This window comes from Megascapheus bottae, chromosome 34 (assembly GCF_031878675.1).
Source record: "Megascapheus bottae isolate mThoBot1 chromosome 34, mThoBot2.hap1, whole genome shotgun sequence".
Classification (NCBI taxonomy): Eukaryota; Metazoa; Chordata; class Mammalia; order Rodentia; family Geomyidae; genus Megascapheus; species Megascapheus bottae.
Window position 1 is genome coordinate 6,662,518 of NC_143542.1, and position 7,973 is coordinate 6,670,490.

Here is a 7,973-nt window from a genome sequence, read left to right on the forward strand (position 1 = left end):
CACCTGAGGCCATGGGGTTGAGTATGTTGGCAAAGAAAACGTTTATGGCTCAAGCGGTAGGAGCCTGGTGAGCAAGCCCGAGGCCTAAGGTCAACTCTTTGTTCCTCCATCATAAGAAAGGCAAGGGAAAGAAAGGGAAAAGAGATTGGGAAAAACAAAAGGAAAGGGAATGGGTGAGGGTTTGTGCATAAAGGCTATTCTCCAGTCTCACAGAGAGGGGGATTTTTTTCCCCCAGTCCTGGGGCTTGAACTCAGGGCTGGAGCACTGTCCTTGGGCTTTCCTCAAGGCTGAAGCTCTACCACTTGAGCCACAGCACTTCTGGGTTTTTTCTATGTATGTGGTACCGAGGAATTGAACCTGGGTCTTTGTGCATGCTAGGCAAGCACTTTACCACTAGGCCAAATTCCCAGCCTGGGAATTTTCTTTTACTAAGCCCAGTGGTTCAAGATTTTCTCAGGTGCTGGCGACTCAGCTGCGTGTGACTGTTGGTGTTCTGGTGAAAAGGTCTTGGCTTCCCTGGGCTTATCATAGTATTTAAAGTGCTTTTATTGGTCAGGGGTGGAAATTGCCTTGTCTGGAAAAGTTCTTGGGTGTCCGAAGATCCTTCCTTGACACTCTAAGGAGATGACCACCTTGTTAAATGCACCGAGCGTCAATTGCACCTTTATGGTTGGCAGGACTGTTGTGAGGACTCAGTGAGATCTTACCCATCATTTATTCATGCGGTAATCACTATGTGCTGCTCAGTTGCGCTGGTGGATGAGAATGGAAGGCTGAGCCAAAGGGAAAGGATTCTTCACTTCCTGGTCCTCGGGCTAAGTGGACAGAATACAGATGGGAGGCCATATTACCAAACATTAGTCTCCATGTGGCTTGGTTTCCTAACTACAAAGGTTAACATTATGTGTTTAAACTTAACTGGGCCATGGACTGCCCAGATATTTAGCTAAACATTATTTCTAGGTTTTGGGGGGTCATTATAGGAGTTTGAGCTCAAAGGCTCACCCTTGCATTCCATGCCTCTCCAGTTCTTTTTGTGGTGTTTGATTGTTACCATACCTTCTCACTTGCTGCTCTGCACTTATCTAGATCATGATCTGTCTATTTTAGGCTTCCTTGTATATAGCTGGGATGGCAGGTACATAGCCCATTGATTTGGAGTCTTGTGGACTTTTCTGCCCCAGGTGGGTGGGCTAACCTGTGATCTTCCAATCTCAGCCTTCCTTGTAGCTCAGGGGAACAGCTGTGTGCCACTGTGCTCAGCTACAAGTTGAGAAGGGTTCTCTTGAACTTTTCTGTCCAGGCTGACATCAACCTCCAGGCCTCCCGAGCTCAGCTTACCAAATAGCTAGGATTACAAGTATAAGCCATCCGTGAACCGCTTTAGGTGTTTTAATATTGATATCTGAATTTGTGATTTTAGGAAAGCACTGTCCATCTTACAGTGCAAAGGTGTCATTCACTCCATTGAGGGCCTGAATAAAAAAGGCAGACAGAGAAGCTCTCAGCCTGACTACTGAGCTGGACTGGTGGTTTCTCTCCTGCCTTCAGACCAGATTTGAACCATCATCATTCCTGGATCTTGTGCTTTGGGCTTGAACGGGAACCAGAATTCCTGTGTGTGGATGGAGGAGGAGCTCCTGAGCCTCTACAGTCTTATGTTTCCAACTCCAGTTTTATGTCTGTCTGTCTCTGTCTCTCTCCTGCTGGTTTTCTGGAAAAACTTGGTGAATGCATTTCCCATGAAAGTAACACATGTCACCCAACTTGAGCCCCCAGAATCAGGCTGCCATGTTGACAACTTGAGGCCATTGCTCACGAAGCACCAGAATCCTTCCACCCTAGAGCAAGGCACTCAATTCCTCTTCCACAGTGAGCTGGGAAATACAATTGTATATCCAGAGAGGAGAAGATTCAGGAAAACTCTGCTGTTCATCATTGTCTACTTACTTTTTATTTGCATAGTATTATCTTTGTAGTAGAGGAGAGTGGGTTTTGTAGAGTATCAGGGGAAATATCTAGAGTGTGCATTGATTGGATGCATGGTGATAGATGTGACTAACTTCTCTCCTAATCTTCCTCCACCTTTGCCATTCTGAGGGTGAATAAAATTATTTTAATATAGCCAGGAGGTTCCTTTCCTTTGGCCTTGAGGGTTTGGTATTACACATGGGTCTAAGTGACTTTTCCCCAACACACACACACGATTGGCACCAGGTAGAGTATATTTCCATGTATGGTACTTCATGCTTAAATGTCAATTTTTATCCTTTTAGCCCAGAACAATTAAGTTATGCCTGAAGAGTATGTACACACGCATATATATTTATGTTTATGTGTGTGTGTGTAATGCACACACAGATCGACTGCATGCATGCATGCCGAGTATATGCACATTTTAACAGAGAAGATGATTATGATTTGTCAAGGGGATAAAAGCAAGGATATCTGTTACCAACAGCAGAAAATTACCTCTAAGCCACCCAGGGCCAGGCACGATGGCTCACATTTGTAATCCCAGCTACTCAGCTACGGAGGAGGCGGCATCCAAGAATGTCATGTCATGGAACAAGCTGAGTGTGCTGGGGCTGGTCTGTCATCCCAACCCTGCAAAGGGCATGGCTAGGAAGACGGGGGTGTGAGGTCATTCCTAGGAGAGGAAGCATGAAAAGGGCCGGACCAGAGAGCAGGAAGTAGAGCACCCAGCTTGTCCTGTCTCTTTCCTAAGCAGATCTCACTAGCTTTGCTGTCGACACTACTTTCCCATTACATTTCCCTTTAAAGTTATATTTTTGTTACCTTTAAGTAGTTGTACAAAGGAGTTTCCATTCAGTATGTCCTTTGTATGTTGGTCTTGAGTTCATTTTCATACATATTTCATAGATGAGGTTTTGTTCCAAAGTCCTAATTTTGCAAATGGTCAGGAGAAAAAGGCAACATTCGCTCATGAAAAAGCCCTCAGTTTTTACTAACGTGAAATCGTTCAGGAAATTCCACATTGACTGTTTTTTTTTTAATTGTTTTCATTGAAATAACTGTCAGGAAGTCTAGCAAGGTTAACAGGCCAGGCAGCTCTGTATCCCCGGCTATTTGGAAGGCAGAATTTTGGAGGATTGTAGTTCAAGGCAAGTCTAGGGTAAAGGTAAGCAACAAAACGGGAGGAAGACCTGCCCAGGCCCCAGCCACAGGGATAGCATGGAGTCACAGGACATGTGTATAACAGCAACGTGACACAATAGTGTGGCAAGGTCTGTCCCTCTGGAATAAACAAAGGAAGACCTTGTCTTCTTGCACACACGTGAATGCCTGGATGTTTATCAATAAGACACAAATCAATACATTGTGGAATATTCATGTGATAGAATCCTAGGCCAGAGTCAAAAGAAATGCATGAGAAATCTATGTATCAACACCAATAACTCACAAATAAAATACAGATTATACGAACAAGCTTTAGAAGAATGCATATAGCTCGAAACCATGTTATATCCATTTAAAAAGAAGCAAAAGGATGCTATACATTGTTTAAGGATTCCTCCATATGTAGGGGGAAAAAACACACAGAAATACAGGGAGTAATAAATGTGTAGTTCCGTGGCTGAGAGGGATAAAGGAAGAGGGGCTGGGAGTAGAAAGTGAGGTGAGAAGCCTCCAGGGTGCTTATGGGAAGGTTGGAGGGTTTGGGAAATGTTTGACTTCTTATGTTGCTCAGAGGGAAAATGATCAGACATGGGCTGAAGTCTGAAGATTATGGTTTGAATCCAGTTCTGGCAGACAAGTCTGATAGAATTTTATCCCCAATTAAACAGCAAAAAGAAAAAAAAAGCCATAAGTTGAGGGGTGGCTCAAGCAGTAGATTACCAGCATTGAGTGAAAAAGATAAATTGCCTCCTAAAGGTAGAGAGGCTAATTCTGAGTGTGAGTGGAGATGACAGGGAGATTTCTTTATGAGCTGTCCTTAACAATTAAATTGTTCTTGGTGGGTGAGTGGAAATCGGTTTGCTCCTAAGTGGGATGGGAGATTCAGGCAAGATGGAGCAGCATGGAGAAAGGTATGGACATGTTCAAGAAGGGTATAGATCAGGATGCACTGACGTATATATGCTGGAAAACATGAATTTGAGAAAGCAACTGCGACTGTACTGCGAAAGGCTTTGAACATAGCTCAAGTATGGAATAATTGCTAGGCTCTGTAAACAGGAGTTACAAATAGGTCTGGACTATAATTTACAATTATTTTGTGGAGCTGGGGGTCCTACCCAGGCCTGATGCCTGCTAAGCATCCAGTATACCAGCAAGTTTCATCCCCACTCTAATTCCAAAGGGTGGATACTTTCTTCGACCTGGGTATCCTGTGACTCTTTTAGCTCTATACACCACTTCAACAGAAAATGACAATGCATGCCCCAAATCCACTCACAGACTCGATCCTTAGGCTTTTGATCCGTAATAAATACGAAGATCTTTCCTTAAGCAGTCATTGAAAGTATTTTAAAATGTCTGTTTTCCTTCATGATCATGTTAAATGGAAAACATCGCCCCCAAAAGAGAATAAGAATACGGTTATTTACTTATTTTAAATCTAAGCTTATTAAAGTTGGCAGACCCACCTATCTCCACGAGTGTCGTTTGGTCACCAGCAGGTATCGTTTATTGGCTTCATGTGGCAGAGATGGAAGAATATGGGCGGATCGATTTGTCATTCACAGAGACACCTGCAGGGATGATGAAAGTTTATCGCACGATAGCATGGAAGGAGACACAACATTTAGCAAATTGAACCACAATCCTCTCCTCATGGTTTTTTCTTTTTTTTTTTTTTTTTTTGTACATTAAAACCGCAGCTCGGAAAAACAACTTCCGATGTGAAAAAAAATTAAAGCAGCGGGTGATAATTAGGGTAAAGTTACAATGATGTTACTGTTGATGGCCTACCTGCCAGTTAATACCCATTACTGCTTCTCCCTGGGAAGAATTATTATTAAAAAAACCTAGGAGGGTCAAAGAAGGGAAGTGTATTGGTCTCCTTATTTGTGCATTTGGAAATGGCATTAAAGCACCTCCGTGGCTGTCTGGTCTCGGCACAGACACACACACAAAGAAACTGAAGGTTATAAATGACCAAAACATAAACCTTCGCTGCCTTGAGTTAAAAATCAATCTTCCCAACAAATTAAACTCAAATATTATATACCAGCATGTATTATCAAGAATGATAGGCTAATAATTGCGATGTTGGCAGAGAGCAAGACAGAGGGATATAGCAATTTGGAAAACCTGGTACAAAACACAGTTTTCATGGGTGGAAGAAGGCTCAGCATTCACTTTGGCCAGCATTGGCGCTGCGGTCCAGGGTGAATGGGAAAAGGGCACCTGGGTGTAAATCACAGATTTGCATCAAATGTGGCACAAGTTGTGCAGAGATGATTATTATTGGCTGGATATTTTATCTCTGGCACAGATGGAACTTTTGCCTTTTGTAGATTCTAGAACCAGTGAGAGCTTTTCCTATCCAAAGGACAACTGCTCTGGGAAATATTTCTTCAGCTTTCCTCAGGTTAGGCACGACCTCCTGCACAAAGACTTCTACCTGTGGGTGGATGTGAGCGCTGGGCTCTCGTATATGCCATGTCGAGTTTGCTGTGTCAGCTCTCACTTCAGACAGAAATCTGATGGCATAGAAAGCTATAGAATGTTCCATGGTATTCCTGAGGTTTTTTTTTTTTTTTTTTAAAGCAATCCAGCTTATTTGTTCCTATTGAGCATTTGGATGGAAAAAAATAATGCTTGAGTAGACTTACGAAATGGTTAAGTAGACTTAACTATGCTTGGGTGTTGCCTATGTTTGTCCGTTGTTTATTGGAGGTACTGGGGTTTGAAGTGATAGGCAGGCACTCCCCCAGCCTTGACTGTACTTTCTTGGTGTAAGTGGTGTCTGACAATACTTTTACGTGTGTCTCTCATCTCTCCTTTGGCACGTTTGTGAGATCTGTCAGGACTAACTGACCATTTACTCTTAGTGGCATAGATAGAGCTCTGTTTCAGGAATGTACCACCACTGGCCACTCTGTTGTGGCAGAACATCCAGGACAGATCCAGCGAGGCCCACACGAGGCGCGGTGCTGCACTGGGCAGTTTAATATGTTTTCTGGCATGTATCCGATACTGGTATATATTTCTGAGTGGAATTGCTGAGGGTTTTCATATGTGTAACGTTAGTAGATACTGCTCAACCGTTTTCCAAAAATGTTCTAAATTCAATTAATTCCAAAGATGGTATTTCACCACAACTGACTCAAAAAAGTACCAAGGTCCCTCGGACAACGTCCAGTTCATCACTACACTGTCATATCCCCTGGGCAAGATGGTCCTAAGAATCTCGGTTCACTGCACTGTAAAATCAGCCCAGGGACGCAGGCACCCGTCGCATAGCCCTGTGATCCCAGGTAGTGAGGAGTCTGAGATGTGAGGATCACAGTTTGAAGCCATCCCAGGCAGGAAAGTCGATGAGATTCTTATCTCTGGCAAAAAGCCACAAGTGTGGCTCAAGTGGTAGGGCACTAGCCTTGAGCAGAGGTAAGACAGCATCTAAGCCCGGGTTGAAGGACTGATACAAGTATATGTGTGCACACACACATACACAAAATCAATACAGGATCATAAGTGCTTCCTAAACATTGATGAGAATTAATTGAGATAGTATTTTAATGCATTTGCAACAGTGGCTGGCCCACAATAATTGCTTAGCCTATTTTACGGCCTCATTAATCATTCATTGGCGATCAGAACAAGCAAAATGGTGAATGAGTAATATAATCCACAAATTTAATTCTCTGATGGAAGAAAACTATGAAACCCTGACCCCAAAGCATTTACTAATTCCAGTGAGTACTACACTTCGACCCAGGGGGGGGAAAATCATTTAAACATTATCCCAAAATGCATTTGCAAATTACTCTTGCCAGAGGCAAGGTTCTTGGATGCAGTCTATTACGATCCATTTTTTCCCCCTACCAGATATTACTCTTTTAAGACAGGACTGCCAAAGGCTACACTGGGAAGTCACTAATATACTACCTTTTTAAAGGTATTATCATATTTGCCAATTTCACACCTTCTTCGACCAAATCCCCAAAGTTGTTGAAAAGGGACTATAATTGCAGTGTTAGCTCTTAGTTTTCCTGGAATCCTGTCACCATAGAAGGTAATTCCACGTGTCTGGAAAACCTAAGTCCAGGTCCTTGCTTGACATGGGCCAAGAACCTGCCCTTGCTTTGGGGGAGGATGAGCTTGACTTTGGCGTGAGTTTCAACCCGCAAGAACAGCACTCGGGGAAGTAATGGAGGTACTCCCGGTCCAGGGGACCTGGACTGCTCCAGAGACAGCAGCAGTCAGCTTAGGGACGACGGTGGCCCTGTGTTCCTGACACATGGAATCACATTGCCCTAGATCGCTCACTAGTCTGGAGAAAAAAGGCCCACCATCTATTGGAGTCTGGTATTGTAATACCACCAGCATTGCTCTTTTTGCCTACAATTGTTTTGGCTGTTGCACACCATCTATTGGAACGATGTCCGCAGGGGTTGGGTGGGCTCATGCCTGGAATCCTCGCCACCCAGGGGCTTGAGATCTGAGGTTTGAGGTCACCCTGCGCAGAAAATCTCCAGGAAAGCCCATCTCCAATTGCCCAGGGAACTTCTGGAACAGTTCGTGGAGCTTCCTGGCTCTCCATGATGGAGGCCAGCCCCTGGAAGGCCTGGCCTGCCGCCCAGCAAGGCGCCCAACTTCGGGTGCCCTGCCTCTGCCGCTGGCTCCTCCACCTGCAGAGACAGCCCGGCTGGGCAGGCCAGAGGGGCCCGGGCTGCCGGAGCCAAGGCAGCCTCTTCCGAGTTGGCGACGGCGGCATTGCCAGCACCCACGGCCACCATCCACGGGAAGTCAGTCCGTCCGCCCGCGGCCCGTCCGTCTTCTC

General features: G+C 44.6%; 1 long non-coding RNA gene across 2 annotated transcripts; it reads right to left on the bottom strand.

Annotated features, from left to right (window-relative positions):
* Window positions 1–350: 350 nt before the first annotated feature.
* LOC150042783 (uncharacterized) lies at window positions 351–7,686 on the bottom strand. 2 transcript variants are annotated; one of them, XR_016533565.1, is made up of 4 exons: window positions 7,079–7,686; window positions 4,612–4,716; window positions 2,801–2,905; window positions 351–816 (listed from the first exon to the last, which is right to left on the bottom strand). It is a non-coding gene; the product is annotated as an uncharacterized LOC150042783 (long non-coding RNA). The 2 variants fall into 2 exon arrangements; XR_016533564.1 differs by lacking the exon at window positions 7,079–7,686 and adding an exon at window positions 5,803–6,272.
* Window positions 7,687–7,973: the final 287 nt, after the last annotated feature.